Source organism: Notamacropus eugenii, chromosome 5, assembly GCF_028372415.1.
Source record: "Notamacropus eugenii isolate mMacEug1 chromosome 5, mMacEug1.pri_v2, whole genome shotgun sequence".
NCBI lineage: Eukaryota > Metazoa > Chordata > Mammalia > Diprotodontia > Macropodidae > Notamacropus > Notamacropus eugenii.
This window is the reverse complement of record NC_092876.1, coordinates 245039836-245057613: the sequence shown is the minus strand read 5'-3', so window position 1 is coordinate 245057613 and position 17778 is coordinate 245039836. Positions and strand designations below refer to the sequence as shown.

The window sequence follows — 17778 nt, the reverse complement described above, 5'->3', positions numbered from 1 at the left end:
AATTATAGATCAACATCTCTAATCATCATCAATATAAACATATTAATAAATATTAGTAAGTAATCTACAGTAACATTATAAAAGTTTATATAGTTTGAGTAGGTTGAATTTATATCAATTATTCATGATTCTTTCAATATAAGTAAAACTATAGACATAATTACTTTAAAATTAATAGAATATAGATTAAAACCATTTAATTATGTGAGTAGATGCTAAATAACCAGATGTGGTGGCTTATACCTGTAATACCTGGGGAGGCTGGAGCTGGTGAATTGCTTGAGTTCATGAGTTCCAAGTTAAAATGTGAATAAATCCAATTAAGTATTCACATTAAGTCTGGCACCAATATGGTGAGCACCCAGGAACAGTGGGGTCAGACTACCAGGCTACTTAATAGGAATAAAATCACTCAGGTAGAAATACAGCAGATCAAAAGTCTTGTCCCATGGAGTAGAAAGATTAGACCTATAGAATGTCCCCTACTTTCAGGCTGAGAAAGATAGAAAGACCCAGTCTTGAAATAATAATGAGTGGGAAGAGGTTGATAAGAAACATCCATTTCTATTAAAAACACTAAAGAAGCACAAGAATAAAATGGGCCTTTCCTTAACATGGTAAATACTATCTAAGACCTAAAGACAACATTGTACTCAATGAGAAAAGGGTAGAACCCTTTCCAATGATATCAAAGATAAAACAAGCATGCCCATTATTGCCTAACAATATGATTTAACATATTTGCTAATCTATATGTAATAAACATAAGACAAAAAGAAATAAATGATTGCTTTTTTTCTGGCCATATATTGGTCTATCTAGAGAACCCAAAAGATTAAGGACTAACTGAAAAATGTTCATGTTTTCAACAAAGTTACACAGAAGGAAAATAAATCCTCATAATCATCGATATTACTGTATGTTAATAACAAAATCTAACATGAAGAGATGGAAAGCCCCACCAAAAAAAGAAAAGAGAATCCTTTTTTTCCACTCAAAAGATAGGTGTATCAGGAAGCAATTGAGCCTGGCCATGACGCTCCCGGTGCTATCCAGCAGCGCGCTGCTGCTGGGGCTGCTGCCTCTGCTGCTCGGACCCGGGGCCCCGCTGGCCGCCGCCCGCTGCCAGGCTCTGTGTCCCCAGCCCGCGTCCGTGCGGCAGTCACCCCGGGTGCTGTACCTGTCCCCTGACAGCTTCGAGATCGCTCACGGCCCCCACTCTTCCGAGGACTCCAATTGCTTTCTGCTGGAGGAGGCTTTCCGCCGCTATCATGAATACATTTTTGACTATTTCGTGAGCTCAGATGGCCATCCCTAGTCTTTTGTTGGAAAAGAGCTGCGGCAACTTCTTGTCACAATTAACTCTGACTCAGAGTGTGATGCTCACCCTAACAGCAATTCTGATGAGTCTTATAAATTGGTTGTTAAGGAGCCTGTGGCAATACTAGAAGCCAAGAAGGTTTGGGGTGCTTTAGGAGGTTTGGAAACTTCTAGCCAGTTGGTTTACAAAGATGTTTATGGGGCTTATATGGTCAACCAGTCAGAGGTGACTGACTCTCCAAGGTTTGGTTTTAGAGGAGTTTTAATCGACACATCCAGACACTTTCTGCCAATGAACACTATTCTTAACACCCTGGATGCCATGGCATTTAATAAATTTAATGTTCTGCATTGGCATATAGTGGATGACCATTTTTTCCCATATCAGAGTTGGACTTATCCAGACTTAAGCAGAGAAGGAGCCTATTAGCCTGCCCTTATTTATACTTACACTGATGTCAAAGTTGTGATTGAATATGCTGGATTACGAGGAATCAGAGTTATCCCAGAGTTTGATACTCCAGGCCATATGGAATCCTGGGAAAAAGGTCAGAAAGACCTACTGACACCTTGTTATAGAGTCAGAGAAGACTGATTTTTTGGGCCTGCAAATCCGACTTTAAATTCAACCTATACATTCATGTCGAATTTTTTCAAAGAAATTAGCAGAGTGTTTCCAGAAGACTACATTCATTTGGGAGGAGATGAAGTAGACTTCGATTGTTGGGAATCAAACCCAGATGTGACACAATTCATGAGGCAACAAGGCTTAGGTCAAGATTACTCGAAACTTGAATCGTACTATATTCAGAGGCTTATAGACATCGTTTCACCTAGAAACAAAGGATACATGGTTTGGCAGGAAGTTTTTGATAATGGAGTAAAGCTTAAGAACGACACTATAGTTGAAGTATGGATCCAGTCTTCTTATAGTGAGGAGCTACAGAAAGTTACAGCAGCTGGGTATGCTACAGTCCTTGCAGCTCCTTGGTACTTAGACTATATTACTTATGGACAAGATTGAAAAAAATACTGTTCTGTGGAACCCCTTAATTTTGTTGGGACTGAAAAACAGAAAAACTTTGTACTTGGTGGAACAGCTGCCCTGTGGGGAGAATACATGGATGACACTAATCTCTCTCCAAGATTATGGCCTCGAGCAAGTGCTGTAGCAGAGCAGCTTTGGAGCCCCACAAATGTCCGAAACCTGGATGATGCTTATGATAGGCTGACAGAACATCGCTGCTGCATGGTCAGACATGGAATAAAAGCTCAACCTCTTTTCACTGGATATTGTGAAATGTAAAGTGCCCAAATGAAGCAAAATAGTTGATGTCTGTACTGTGATCAACTTAATTTTGAAATTATGTAAATTAAAATAGGAAGTATGAATTTTTATAAATAAAATATATCTTTGTAAAAATTAAAAAAAAAGATTGGTGTATCTTTAAATTGTTTAGAAAAGATTACAAAGAAATCCAGAAAGAATCAAAAACAGGACAGATTTAAAAATCACATATTGAATTTATTATATAATTTAAAAGAAAGACAAGCTAAGCACAAGAGATTTGCAATTTCAGGTACAATCAATATTTTCCTCTTTTACTACGTATATTAAAATGCCCATTTTATCTTTTTGTATCTTTTTATTATTATTATTATTATTATTATTATTATTATTTAATGTTTTGCAATCACTGCCATAAAATTAAGATTTTATCCCCCTCACACTTACCCCCCAGTACCCCCCTCCCTCCCCACAACAGCATACAATTCTGTATAGGTTCTACATATACTTTCCTACTGAGTACATTTTCACTATAGTCATGCTATGTAGTCGAACTAAAATAAATGGAAGAAATCATATAACAAATCAAAACATGATACACAAACACATACACATACACAAACATGATCTGCTACATTCTGTGAATGACTTCCATATTTCTTTCTCTGACTCTGGAAGGCATTTTGCCTTTAGAAAACCACCATTTTACATTAAACTGAGAAGTTTTTGCACAACCAAACCCAATGCAACCAAAATTCGGAGGGATGTAGTAAATTGGGAAAGAATTTTGACGGCTAAGCTCAGGGATAGAGGCCTCATTTCTAGAATATATAGAGAACTGACTCAAATGTATAACCATACAAGTCATTCCCCAATTGATAAATGGTCAAAGGATATGAACAGGCAATTTTCAGAAGAAGAAATTAAAGATATCTATAATCATATGAAAAATGCTCTAAATCACTTTTGATTAGAGAGATGCAAATCAAAACAACTCTGAGGTACCACATCACACCTATAAGATTGGCAAACATGACAAAACAAGAAAACGATAAATGCTGGAAAGGATGTGGGAGAGTTGGAACACTAATTCATTGTTGGTGGAGCTGTGAACTCATCCAACCATTCTGGAGAGCAATTTGGAACTATGCCCAAAGGGCTATAAAAATGTGCATACCCTCTGACCCAGCAATATCGCTACTAGGACTGTATCCCCAAGAGATCATAAAAATGGGAAAGGGTCCCATATGTACAAAAATATTTATAGCAGTACTCTTTGTAGTTGCCAAAAACTGGAAGTCAAGGGGGTGCCCATCAACTGGGGAATGGCTGAATAAATTATGGTATATGAATGTAATGGAGTACTATTGTGCCATAAGAAATGATGAACAAGAAGACTTCAGAGAGGCCTGGAAGGACTTATATGATCTGATGCTCTGTGAAAGGAGCAGAACCAGGAGAACTTTGTGCACAGCAACGACCAGAGTGTGCAAGAGTTTTTTCTCGTAGACTTGGAATTTCATAATAACGCAAGAACTTATTTTAAAAAATGCCCATTTTATTTAGTGTATGTTAAATTCAGACTAAAAAATAAGTCAACTAAAGCTTTAAAAAAATTGTGTCTCCAAGTATTAAATTCCTTCCTTTAACTTCCTGAGCCTCTTTTCTAGCAAAGTGATCCCTTTATTATCCCTATACCCTAATCTTCAGTCTCTCCTTACCTATTGACTTCTTCATGCTATCTACAAATACAGCCCTCCCTTATCCTTAAAAAGGCATCTACTAGCTATCATCCTAGAGCTCTCCTTGAGAAAGTCATACAATTGGTGCCTCCAATTCCTCTCCCCTCACTGTCTTCTACACCCTCTGTAAGACGTCTTCCATCATTCAACTAAAACTGTTCTCTCCAAACTCATTATTTTCTCAGTTGCCAAATCTAATGACCTTTTCTCGATACTCATCCATCTTGACTTCTCTACAGCCTTTGACATAGTGAATCATTCTCTTCACCTGGATATTCTCTTGGTTTTCATAACATTGTTCTCTCCAGGTTCCACTCCTACCTATCAGACCAGTTCTTCTCAGTTTGTCTTGCCGGCTTTCCTATAGCAGGTCATGCAGAGTCCCCCAAGGCTCAGTCTTGGACTTTCTTCTCTTTTCCTACACTTTCTCCCTTGTTAATCTTTTCAACTTCCACAGGTTCAATTATCATCTCTATTCAGAGAAAAAAAACAGCTTTAACTTCCCTCCTGAGTTCTAGTTTTACATCACAGCATCACATGTTTCTTGAACATCAAGAACTAGATTTCTATATGCATCTCAAGCTCAATATGCCCAAAACAGAACCCTTCATCTGGATATTCCATATACAAATGAAATCTTAGGTCCAATCTTTATCTCTATAATACCTTTACCATAAACATCAAGGATGGTTTCATAGTGGCATTCCAGTGTACATATGAACAACTCAAAATATTTGGATGAATAAGTAGATGAAATGGATTTCTATTTATAAAGATGCTCATATTTCTATAATACTTTACTGTTTTCACAATAATGCTATAAAGTAGATACCACATGTGTATTATCTCCATTTTACAGATCAGGAAAATAAGCACAGGAGCACTGCTAGTATGCATCAAGAAATTAACCTAATTCAGTGACTTTGGTGCTTCTTTGTTTTAAAAAAAAAATCACTTAAATCAAAAGCTAAAATCTTGTCATAGCATCACTCCTACTCCTATTTTGACACTTCAACAGATCTATGACTTTGTTGATGTATATACTCCTTCCTCTAGAGCAGAGTACAATTCATCTGTGCCTTGGGTTCAAATTCTACCTTTTGTGATTACTATCTGTCGGATGTTGGACAAGTCGCTTATTCTCCCTGGACCTCAGTTTTGCTCATCTGTAAAATAGGAAGATTGAATTTGATACCTCCTTCAATCTCTAGATCAGGGGTGAATAATTTGTGGCCTTGAGGCCACAAGGCTACACGTGGCCTTCTAGGTCCTCAAGTGCAGTCTTTTGACTGAGTCCAAGTTTTACAGAACAAATCCTTTTTGTAACGGAATTTGTTTTGTGAAGTTTAGATTCAGTCAAAGGGCTGCACTTGAGGACCTAGAGGGCCACATGTGGCCTAGAGGCCTCAAGTTTCCTACCCCTGCTCTAGATTTATGATCTTATGTTTCTTTTCCTATTCAGGTCTTATCCATGTTCATCCAGAAACCTGGAGGAGCTACCCTTCCTTTGCTTTTTTCATGGTTTGTGGGTGCCAATGGAGGCAGAAAGGCAACATGACATAACAGATAGAGAGTTGGTCTTGGACCTAGGAAAAGCTGGGTTCAAAGCCCATCTCTGTCTCTGGGTAAGTAATTTAACCACTTAGTATTCTGGACAGCTTTGTAAGACTATAAGTTACAAATAAGGTACTAGTATGGATTGGTGGAGGGATTTGCCTCACCTAAGAATTTCTAAAACTGATGATGATGATGATAAACATTATATAGTGTTTTATAGTTTGCAAAGTACTTTCCAACTATTAGCTCTTTTGATCCAGCAACCATGGAAGATAGGTGCTATTATTATTATCCATTTTACAGGTGAAAAAACTGAGGAAAATAAGAGTTATTTACCCAGGATCACACAGCTAATGTGTCTGAGGGTAGATTATAACTCAAGTCTTCCTGGCTCCAATTCCAATAGTCTATTCACTGTGCCATCCAGCTGCTATAAAAAATGAAATCACTGATCCAATCCTCCCTATCCATGGGGATATATAACTTACTGGCAGAGGAAAATTATAAACATATTGGTTCTTATTTTTGTCATTTGACCAGCTCACCTTATTTTCTGATCCTACTCCCAACTTGTAAAAAATAAATAAGAATATTGATGATGATTGTGATGACTGATTTCCAACGTTACTCCTGGCCGTAAATCCTCAAGATTATCTGATTTCTTTTTTGCATCAGATTTTTTCTTTGCATTTCATCTTAGCATCAGTGCCTCACTAGATGTCCCTGAAGCAAAGGTATTTCAACCATGCTGACACAGCACTAAGAATAGTTCAAGTTGATTCTCATGGAAAACTTCAGGGCAAGATTTTGGAAAGAACCTATCTATCATCAAAAAACCAGGGCTCTAATATAGATGCTCCTACCCAGTTGTACTAAGGGTGTTGAGGATCTTGTTCAGATGAAAATTGAGGGAGCTCTACTTTCAAATGCAGGTAGGAGACCTGATGACCAAAATCATCTCCCAGAGAGCATTCACATATCTACCAAACAAACCTAACTACTAAGGCTTACAAGTACTTGCCATGTGGTTTCCATTATTTACATATTTCCAGAAGGTATGGAGGATCCTGATTTTTCAAAGAAGATCCAAACTTTTTTTTTCCATTTCATTCCTTCTTGAATTCATCTTTCTCCCCTAGATGTTCTTTTTCCTCCCTACTTTGCCTTCCTTCCACCTCACTTTACCCTCCTGTCTCCCATCCATCTTGTATTCCCTCTCTCATTTACAATTTTTAACCACAATCAAGGAGGGAAAAAAATAGTTGACCTTTGGAGCAGGAAGGCAACCACCATTGTCAATAGCCTTAATAATGTCATGACTTTTTCTGCCAGTATACAGTTAGCTACAGAGAGTGAGTCAAAGCAGGGTTCATCAAAGCCTCTGGAATGGTGTTAGGAAGTTCCAGCATACTACAGTTTCAGAGCTATATGTATCAAAAGAAGAGAGATCAAGAAAACTAAGAGAGGCTTGATCATGGCAGAACAGCATCGCTGAGGAGATCTGGTTTATGGGAATGGTTTTGTCTGTATACTTGTGCTTGTATTCCTCTGTGTTGTGTAGACTAGGGAAGAGTAGAGAAGCCTTATGTGCTGGGCTTTGCTGTTAGTTATTTGAAGTTTTTCTTGGACTCAGAAAACATTGAAGGATTAGATAACTATGACTCTGTATTCACAGTTAATAACAACTGTGTCCTTGATAACAACTTCCTAGCCTTTCTCTATTTTCTCAGATGCAGATGGTTGTTCAGATGTTATGGACCCTTTGTACTCAGAGGTCACAGGACCTTATGATCTGGAACCTGAAATGTCTCAGAAAATCTTGAGACAATTATTAGTTGTAAATTGGAGTTTCCAAACATTTTAATGCTTGAGCAAACAAATATCTTTCTTCCCTTTAGTCTTAAATTTTCTCTTCCTAAGGATATAATATGAAATAAAGGAGAAGTTAGGCTTTGAAATATTTCTATTTTTGAAATCCTAATACAAAAAAGATAATTTATGATAAGTTAGATAAGAAGAGTATCAATTTCTCAAAATTCAAACCAAGAGAAAAGAAAATGTACTCAGGACAACAAAGCAGCCGAGACACCATCTGCAATCTAAAAACATGGCAGACCCAACAGCAACTCCAAAGCAACCAATAGAACCACCTTTGTCATTTGCCAAGAGAGCAGCTGCAGTCCAAAGAAGAATACCTTCCATATGTTGGCATCTCTACTTAAAGAGTAAAAGTGTTGCATACAATAGCCCATGCACCTGCAGTGCCCCTGACATCATCAAAATAAATGTTATTAAAGCACGTAGAAAAAATATGCAAATGTTCACATGTGCACATGTACACACACACACACACACACACACACACACACACACATTACAGAAATAGATTGGAAAATGAGCTGGATGCCCTCAGATCAAGCTGTGTATTTCACAGAAAACAAACAAACAAAAAAAAAAGGAATTCTAGCTCTATTGGATGTCTATTGCAGAGTGACATTTTTCTCACCTTGAAATAAGCTAATGGAATCATTGGCAGCCCGGCTTCTCCCCAAGAATAAAAGTGAGAGATTAATTTAGATCATTGTGCCCACCAGAAGTGAAGGTGCTGCAGGGATTTTCAATTACATGCATACAGATTTGGGATTGTGTTTGGGTGTCACTTTGCTGCCAGTATCCAAGTGTGAGCTGTGTAACACTCTTCTGTCATAGAGCTCATGTGAGAAAACTATTCTGTTGTTTAAGAAATGGCACACATCTTGGAGACCTTCCCAGTCATACAAAAGGGCATAATTTCCACATTATCACTAGGCATACCCTCTGTGGTGATAATTCTATGATCACTTCATGTGCAAATTATATATACAGTTTGACTAATGAACGGCTCATGGGCTCCTTTTTTGGTGGTAGTGATGTTTGGGAAAGTGAAATCAAATTTATTTGGCAATGTTTACAATGTGACCCCTAGAGTGTACATAGTAATCGAATTAAGCTGTTGTGGGGTTAAACAGTACAGAAAGTAGATGTACTGTGGTTATTTAGAACAACAGGAAATTTACAGAGACTGAGGTTTTTATCTTATTTAAGCAAATGAATGACAAATTAATATTTTTGTTTTAAGTAACAGATATACTTCGAACTTACTAGTTCTCATTAATTGTATTGTACATGTCTTAGTACTTCTAGAAATGCTCAGAATTGAGGGATGCATTTTATTTTCATTCCCTATCTAAGAAATGCAGTTTTCCAAGAGCAAAAGGATAAGTTTTTACAAAATCACCCAAGTTGTTGTTTATTATTATGCAGCTTGAGGAGAAAAAGCTTTAGGGTTTTTTATTACACTCAGCCATTTTAAAAAATCTAGTCAAGCTATATTTGTATATGCTGCCTTAAGGTAAATATACATTAAGAAAGTAAAATTGAGATAATAATATGCAACTCAAAGCTTTAAAATTTCCTTTACCTGAAATTATTTAGCTGTCTTGGGCTTTAATTTATTGATTTCTATTTTATGACTTGATATAACACTCTTAATAAAGAATTCATTTTGTCTTTTCTTGAAAGTCACTAGGGAAAAAGAGTAAACTAATTCTTTGCTATAGCTTATGTTTCATCATTACTAAGTACAGATTACGTATTTGACCTCTTTCCCTCTCCAGTTTGGTTATGTTTTATTGCTAGACCTCTAAAAGGAATGGCCTACATTTGCATTAAGGCCCTAGGATCCCCAAAAAAGCATATTCTCCTCACACAAATGATCCATTGGGGCGTGGGGGGCATGGAGCAAAGATGGCGGACTAACAGCATATACTTTCTAGAGCATTCCCGCCAAGTCCAGTCAAATATCTGTAAAAAGTGACTCTAAAAAAATTCTGGAGCTGCAGAACCCATAGAATGATGGAGTGAAGCAGATCTCCAGCCCAAAACATCCTGGAAGGTCTCCAGAAAGTGTTTATTTTGCCACAGTGGGGGCAAGGCATGGTCCAGCTTGGGCTCAACCAGCACAGACAGGATTTGACCAGGTCCTGGGGAGACCAGATCTCTCACAACTGTGGCAGGTTTCAGACTTCAGGACTCCAAAACACTGAAGAAAAATTAGAAGGTCAGTGGGAAAAGCCTGTGGGACCAGTACAGGAGAGTGGAGTGGTCTGGCCCCAACTCTAGGGCAACAGAGCAGGGAGGGGCAGAGGGTTTATGGAGCTCTAGGCCCACAGATTGTGGGAAGATCGAGCTGCTGACAATACACCCCCCAAACCTCACTGGAAGCAGAGAATTACCTTGACAAACAGCTCAAAAGTCAAGCAAATGGTTGGAAAAATGAGAAAAAAACTGGAAAAAGAATAAGACTATAGAATCCTATTTTGGTGATAAGGAAGACCAAAGCATGCAAATAGAAGAAAATTAAGTCAATGCTCCTCCATCAAAAACCTCCAAGAAAAATATGAATTGATTTCAGTCCATGGAAGAGCTCAAAAAGGATTTTGAAAATCAAGTAAGAGAAGTAGAGCAAAAATTGTGAAGAGAAATGAGAGTGATGAAAAAAAACCATGAAAAATGAGTCAACTGCTTGCTAAAAGAGACCCAAAAGAATGCTGAAGAAAATAACATTTTAAAAAATAGACTTACCCAAATGGCAAAAGAAATCCAAAAAGCCAACGAGGAGAAGAATGTCCCAAAATGCAGAATTGGCCAGATGCAAAAAGAGATCAGGAAGCTCATTGAAGAAAATAATTCCTTAAAGATTAGAATGGAGCAAAGGGAAGTTAATGACTTTATGAAAAATCAAGAAATTATAAAACAAAACCAAAGGAATGAAAAAATAGAAGACAATGTGAAATATCTCAGTGGAAAAACAACTGACCTGGAAAATAGATCCAGGAGAGACAATTTTAAAATTGTGGGACTACCTGAAAGCCAGGATCAAAAAAGGAGCCTAGACATCATCTTTTATGAAATTATCAAGAAAAATTGTCCTGATATTCTAGAACCAGAGGGTAAAATGAATATTAAAAGAATCCACCAATCACCTCCTGAAAGAGATCTGAAGAAAAAAAAACTCCTAGGAACATTGTAGCCAAATTCCAGAGTTCCCAAGTAAAGTAGAAAATATTTCAAGCAGCTAGAAAGAAACAATTTTGAGTATTATGGAAATACAATCAGAATAACACAAGATCTAGCAGCTTCTACATTAAGAGACTGAAGGGCTTGGAATAGGATATTTCAGAAGTCAAGGGAACTAGTATTAAAACCAAGAATCACCAACCCAGAAAAACTGAGTGTAATACTTCAGGAGAAAAAAATAGTCATTCAATGAAATAGAAGACTTCCAAGCATTCTTGATGAAAAAACCAGAGCTAGAAAATCTGAATTTCAAACACAAGAATCAAGAGAAGCATGAAAAGGTAAACAGGAAAGAGTATCATAAGGGACTTACCAAAGTTGTACTGCTTACATTCCTACATGGAAAGATAACATTTGTACCTCTTGAAATTTTTCTCACTATTTAGGTAGTTGAAGAGATTATATACATATAGACAGAGGGCACAGAGTGAGTTGAATAGGAGGGGATGATATCTAAAAAAATAAAACTAAGGAGTGAGAGAAGAATATATTGGGAGGAGAAAGGGAGAAATGGAATGGGGCAAATTATTTCTCATAAAAGAGGCAAGAAAAAGCTTTTTCAATTGAGGGAAAAAGGTGGGAGGTGAGAGGGGAAAAAGTGAAGCTTACTCTCATCACATTTGCCTTAAGGAGGGAATAACATGCACACTCAATGTGATACAAAAATCAATCTTACACTACGGGAAAGTAGGGGAGAAGGGGATAAATTAGGTGTGGGGGAGATGATAGAAAGGAGGGCAAATTGAAGGAGGAGGTAATTAGAAGTAAACACTTTGGAGGAGGGACAAGGTCAAAAGAGAGAATAGAATAAATGGGGGCAGGATAGGATGGAGGCAAATATAGTTAGTCTTTCACAACATGAATTTTATGGAAGTCTTTTGCATAACTACACAAGTATAACCTATAATGAATTGTTTGCCTCCTCAGTGGGGATGGGTGGGGAGGGAGGAAGGGAGAGAAGTTGGAACTCAAAGTTTTAAAAACTAATGTTAAAAATTATTTTTACATAAAACTGGGAAATAAGAAATACAGGTAATGGGGTATAGAAATCTATCTTCCCTACAAGAAAATAGAGGAGATGAGGATAAGGGAAGGGAGGGGTGTGATAAAAGGGAGGGTAGATTGGGAGAAGGAGTAATCAGAATGCACGATGTCTTGGGGTGGGGGGAGGGGAGAGATGGGGAGAAAATTTGGAACTCAAAATCTTGTGAAAACTAAAGATAAATTAATTTTAAAAAAAAACAAATGATCCATGTGACTTTTGCCTTTGGTTCTAGAGTTTTTACCTTTTGATACTGTATAAACTCCACTAGTTAATGAACCCCAATTCAAGGAACAGAGTCTACTGCTCTTACCCAGGTCCCTGAGCCAGCTTGGCATTCAGATATTTTCAATTTTTTCACTCCAAACCTTATTTAAATTCTCTTATTTGAATGCTTTCACTATTCACTGTCACTCTGATCTAGTATCCTCCTCCGTCTTACCCTTTTCTCTGTCCTGTCTCTATGGACTGGAGACCATGTGAGAATGTTTTCCAAGGCTTATTTACAAGGAAATGAGAACATATAAATTTGGAAATAATGCATGAGATAATTTGGCTTCTGTAATTGGGAATCTGTGATTTCATCTTTGTTCATACAGATTGGCAATTTGTCTATAACCTTTACATGAACCTAATTCATTCTCATTCAGAGCCTGGACTACTATGCATTATGGAAGACTGCCTCTCTGACAATTAAACATGCAAAGAAAAGAAAGCCACTTAATAACACTATGTAGCACTTGGAATTCCTATGATATTCTGTCTAGCTACAGTTTCACAAACCTAAACTTAAGTATCCCCTTTCTGTCTAGGTTCAGAGATACTGATCTCCCCTGTGGACTCCATTGAAGAATGTTATTTTTGTACCGGAACATTCCCAGGTTGTTTTGGGATTTTCTTATTCAGATCCCTGCATCAATTGATCTCATTGTTCTATCATAAAATTACAGATTTACTGTCACCCAAAAAAATGAAACTTCTCCATTATATAAGGGAATGGGACAGAATTCCCTATTCCTATGTAATGTCTGAGATAAGTAATTCTGTCCTTCCTTCTTCCCGTGTGTGTGTGTGCGTGTGTGTGTGTGTGTGTTCGTCCTTCATTGCTGAAGAAGACCATGCCATCAGAGAAATGATGACATGACTTGCACTTGACTTTGTTCTGAGTGAGGTAGGGCTGTGCAGGTCACCAGCCTCACTTCTCCTCCAGAGCCATCTGAATCCAGGGACCAGATATTCATCAGGATGACTGGAGATGACTCAGGATGAGGCAATTGGTGTTAAGTGACTTGCCCAAGGTCACACAGCTAGTGATTGTCAAGTGTGTGAGGTGAGATCTGAACTCAGGTCCTCCTGACTCCTGCACTATCCACTGCACCACCTAGCTGCCCCGTTCCCTTCTCTAGGAACAAGGGAAATACAAGGCAACACAACATAAGTAGAAATAAGGTTGTCCTACTTTCAATTTACAATGCAAACACACACACCCCACCATAGACACAAAAATGAACCCATCACAAACTGCTTCCCCTTCTTCACCACCTTCTTTCTCCTTAATCATTATGGTCTCCTTCTGTTTTTGCCATTCTGTTAAAAAAAAAAAAAAGGCAGTCTCATTAGTTATTAGTCACCCACCAAATCTACTGATCTTTTCTCATTCCTCTTTTCTCTTCTCTTCTCTCCACCATCTATCAATGTTTATACTACTCTCTCCTCCAAATCCTCCCGTGATCTCTATGACATCCCATCCCACTTTTATTCTGGTCATTTATTCTTTGTCTCATTCAATAGTTGGTTCTTCTTCCCATTCCTAACTTCTGCCATTGTTTACTTAAATTCTACCCATGATTCGGTCTTCCTATCTCCTCTGTTCGTTTTTTAATTATCCAACTAGGAAAAGAAATGGTATAATTAAAAAAGAAAAATAAAAACATTATAAAACAGGAAGCTAAACTTCAAAACACTGAAAGTTTTAGACATCACCCTATTTGTTGATTTTTTTCATTTTTGTTCATGGAATTATCAGAAGAAGTAAAAAATATAACTTATTGAGAAAAGCCAATGCCTATCAAATAGCATCTTCTATTTTGAGATAAACAAGAGCTTTTAGAGGAAAAGATCTGATTTTTAATACTGAGACACAGAAAATGAAGAGACAGTGATAAAGAATAAAAATATCTAAGTACTTAAAACATAATTGGGCAGATTTATCCATTCTAGCTTGTCAAGAGGAGACAATGAGCAATGCAAGGAAGAAATATCTCTATCTTCAAGTTACTGTCAGGTAATCCTGCAGGAGTTTTTAACTTGGAGTCTATGAACTTGTTTAATTTTTTAAAAATATTTTATTAACTATATTTCAATATAATTTGTTTTCTTTGTAATCAAAGGCTCCTTAAGCTTCACCAGTTTTCCAAAGAGTTCCATGACCTAGAACCCCCACTTCAGAAGCAAGTACTCCAGTAACCTAGTTCCTGACTTAGAAGTCAGAGAGAGAAAAAAATTAAGAAGTAAATGTTTATTCTTTAGTGAAGCAAACATGGAAAATGTATCTATGAATATCTGAGGAAACAAGTTGTTTAATGTAGGAAGTCAGAGTAGATTTGATGCTATTAAGGTCATGTTTCCTAAATTAACTGTGAGAAAGCAAATCATATCATTTGGCATAATTTATGAGTATATATAAGATCCTGAAATGGTTTTTAATATTACAGACTGAAAAGAAAACACTGAGGTATACAGAAGCTAACAATTCTCTAGCTATTGAAAGTCATTATAAACACTTCTCCCCTATGTTCTTTCTCTTCTTTCCACTTCCCATATTTGCAAAAGTATATACACATAATTTGTATAGGTATAGATCATTAATCATTAGTGATTAGTGATAAGGACATGACCCTAGAGAGATGGGCTATATATTTCCATAGTGTTCTCAACAGACCATCACCAATCAATGCTTAGGCCACTGACCTCAGGTTGAAGTCAATCCCTCTTTAGCTGAACCTCCAACTGAAGAAGAGGTTTTGAAGGCCATTAGGCTCCTTTCATATAGCAAATCACCTGGTGCTGATTCTATTCCAGTTGAGATTTACAAGGTGGGGGGACCATTGCTCATACAAAAGCTGACTGAAATATTCCAGGTTATATAGCAAGAGGAGGTTATCCCCTAGGAGTTCAAGGATGCCTCCATTGTCCATCTCTATAAAGGTAAAGGGAATAGATTGTCCTGTGACAATCACAGTGGGGTCTCTCTCTTAGTCAATGCTGGCAAGATTCTTGCTAGGGTCCTTCTTAATAGGCTGATCCTTCACCTGGAAGATGGTCATATACCTGAGAGCCAGTGTGGCTTCAGAAAGGTCCAAGGAACAGTCAATATGATGCTTGCTGCCCAACAACTCCAGGAGAAATGCCAGGAGCAGAACAGAGGTCTGTACACAATGTTTGTAGGTCTGACCAAGGCCTTTGACACTGTTAGTCATGAGGACTTATGGAAAATTATGTCAAAATTTGCTTGCCCAGAGAAGATCATCAGCATTGTACATCAATTTCATGATGGCATGTTTGCTCAGGTTCTGGATAATGGACAATGCTCTTGTGCCTTCTCAGTCACCAATCGAGTGAAACAGAGCTGTGTACTTGTTCCCATGCTTTTCAACATGATGTTTTCAGCCATGTTGTCAAATGCTTTTAATGTGTTTTTCAAACACAGCATCAAGGTCAACTACTGTACTGATGGTATGTTCTTCAATTTGAAAAGGCAACAAGCTAAGACCAAAGTGGAGGGAGTGTTGGTGCATGATTTTCTGTTTTCAGATGATTGTGCACTCAATGGAGCCTCTGAAGCTGAGATGCAACGAAGTATGGATAAATTCTCTGCTGCCTGTGCTAATTTTGGCCTAATAATTACCACCAGGAAAACACAGGTGCTCCATCAGCCACCAACACACCATCCATACATGGAATCATCAGTTACAACAAATGGAGAAGTTTTGAATGCTGTAGATATCTTGGTAGTGTACTTTCCAGGGATATACACATTGACAATGAGATTGATGCATGCATTGCCAGAGCTAGCTCAGTGTTTGGGAGGCTCCAAAGAAAAGTTTGGGAGAGAAGAGGTATTAGACTGACTACCAAACTGAAGGTCTACAGAGCCATTGTGCTGACCTCATTGTTGTATGCATGCAAAACATGGACAGTCTATTAGCACCATGCCAGGAAACTGAATCACTTTCATTTAAACTGTCTTAGGAAGATTCTGAAGATCATATGGCAGGATAAGGTATCAGACACTGACATCCTTGCTCAAACTAAACTGCAAAGCATTCAAACTATGCTTCAGAGAGTGCAACTCCAATGGGCTGGCCACATTGTTCCAAAGCAAAATATACATTTGCCAAAAAGATTATTTTATGGAGATTCACATGGGACAGGCAATCACGTGGTGGTCAGAAGAAGTGATACAAGGATACTCTCAAGGTCTCTCTCAAGAACTCTGGATTTGATTGTGAGACATGGGAGACACTGGCACAGAACCGCTCAGCATGGTGTGCCCACATCAAAAAAGGTGCTGTGCTCCATGAGCAAGGCAGAATTGAAATAGCACAAAGGAAAGGTAGGATGAGTAAATTTGGAGCAACCACCCCAAATATTCATATGGGGTATATGTGCCCAGTCTGTGGTAGAGCATTCTGAGCTTGTATTGGTCTGATCAGCCACAGTCGTATACATTGAAACTTCACTTTGTCATGGTGATGTCATTTTGATCCTCTTCAAGAATGAAGGACAAACTATCAACTAACCATAGGTATAGATAGATATACCATAGGCATAGATAGATACAGACATAGATAAAATTGTCTCTGCTTGGCCTAAAAATATCTCATTTCTTTCATAACGTATCTCCATTTACTCCTAAGTAAAAGTTGTATCCAAAGTGAGCATCCAGACAATTACAAGTAAAAATCATCCTTTGATTTGCTATAAATCCATTACACCAACCTCTCAAGCATCCAGGTTTCCAACTTCCATTTTTCTCTTCCCTTTCACTCTCCCTCATCCACCATAGCTAATTATTTACCAAATCCTGTGGACTCTACTTCCACAATACTTACTGAGTCTGCACTCTCCTCTTCATTCACAGTTACATCACCCTAGGTCAGGTTTTCATCCTCTTTCTACTAGATTACTATAACAATCTCCTAACTGGCCTTTCTCATTATATTCTCTCCACTCTCTAATTCCTCCATCACAAAAGTACCAAATTAATCTTTTTAATATATAGTTATGACATATCAATTTCCTATTCAGAAACTTTCCATGATCCCCACCACCTGAAAGATAAAATACAAACTCTTTTGTCTGTGGCTCAGAAGTCTACATTCACTTTTAAAATTTATTTCGCATGATACCTTTTTTACATACTCCAAATTAATGCTATCCTAATATTGTCTTACTCTGTTCTTTCCTAACTAGACATATTGCATATCTCCCCTCACATGGACTCAGTTTTAAGGGTATTAAAGTTTCAATTTTCAAGGAAACTGAACTGAGGGAGTTAAGAGGATCAACCATTAATCTAAGTGCTTGTTAACCTATTGCTACCTCACTGAAGATGAAAGATTGAATTATATCTTTGAAATACAATGTTATTAAATAGATGGTTAATGCCATGACTGATTGGGTCAAGGCTGCTGTCAATCTAAGCTATA

At 37.6% G+C, this 17778-nt stretch overlaps 1 long non-coding RNA gene and 1 pseudogene across 1 annotated transcript in view; one reads left to right on the top strand and one right to left on the bottom strand.

The window, feature by feature from the left end:
* Positions 1–1017: 1017 nt before the first annotated feature.
* Positions 1018–2674, top strand: LOC140505943 (beta-hexosaminidase subunit beta-like; annotated as a pseudogene).
* A 150-nt stretch (positions 2675–2824) lies between these two features.
* LOC140505944 (uncharacterized) overlaps positions 2825–17778 on the bottom strand; it is a 77118-nt gene continuing 62164 nt past the window's right edge. Inside the window, exons 5-6 of the long non-coding RNA XR_011967713.1 lie at positions 10531–13654; positions 2825–4822 (exon numbers count right to left, since the gene is read on the bottom strand). This is a non-coding gene — a long non-coding RNA (uncharacterized lncRNA). The remainder of the gene's footprint in view (positions 4823–10530; positions 13655–17778) is intronic.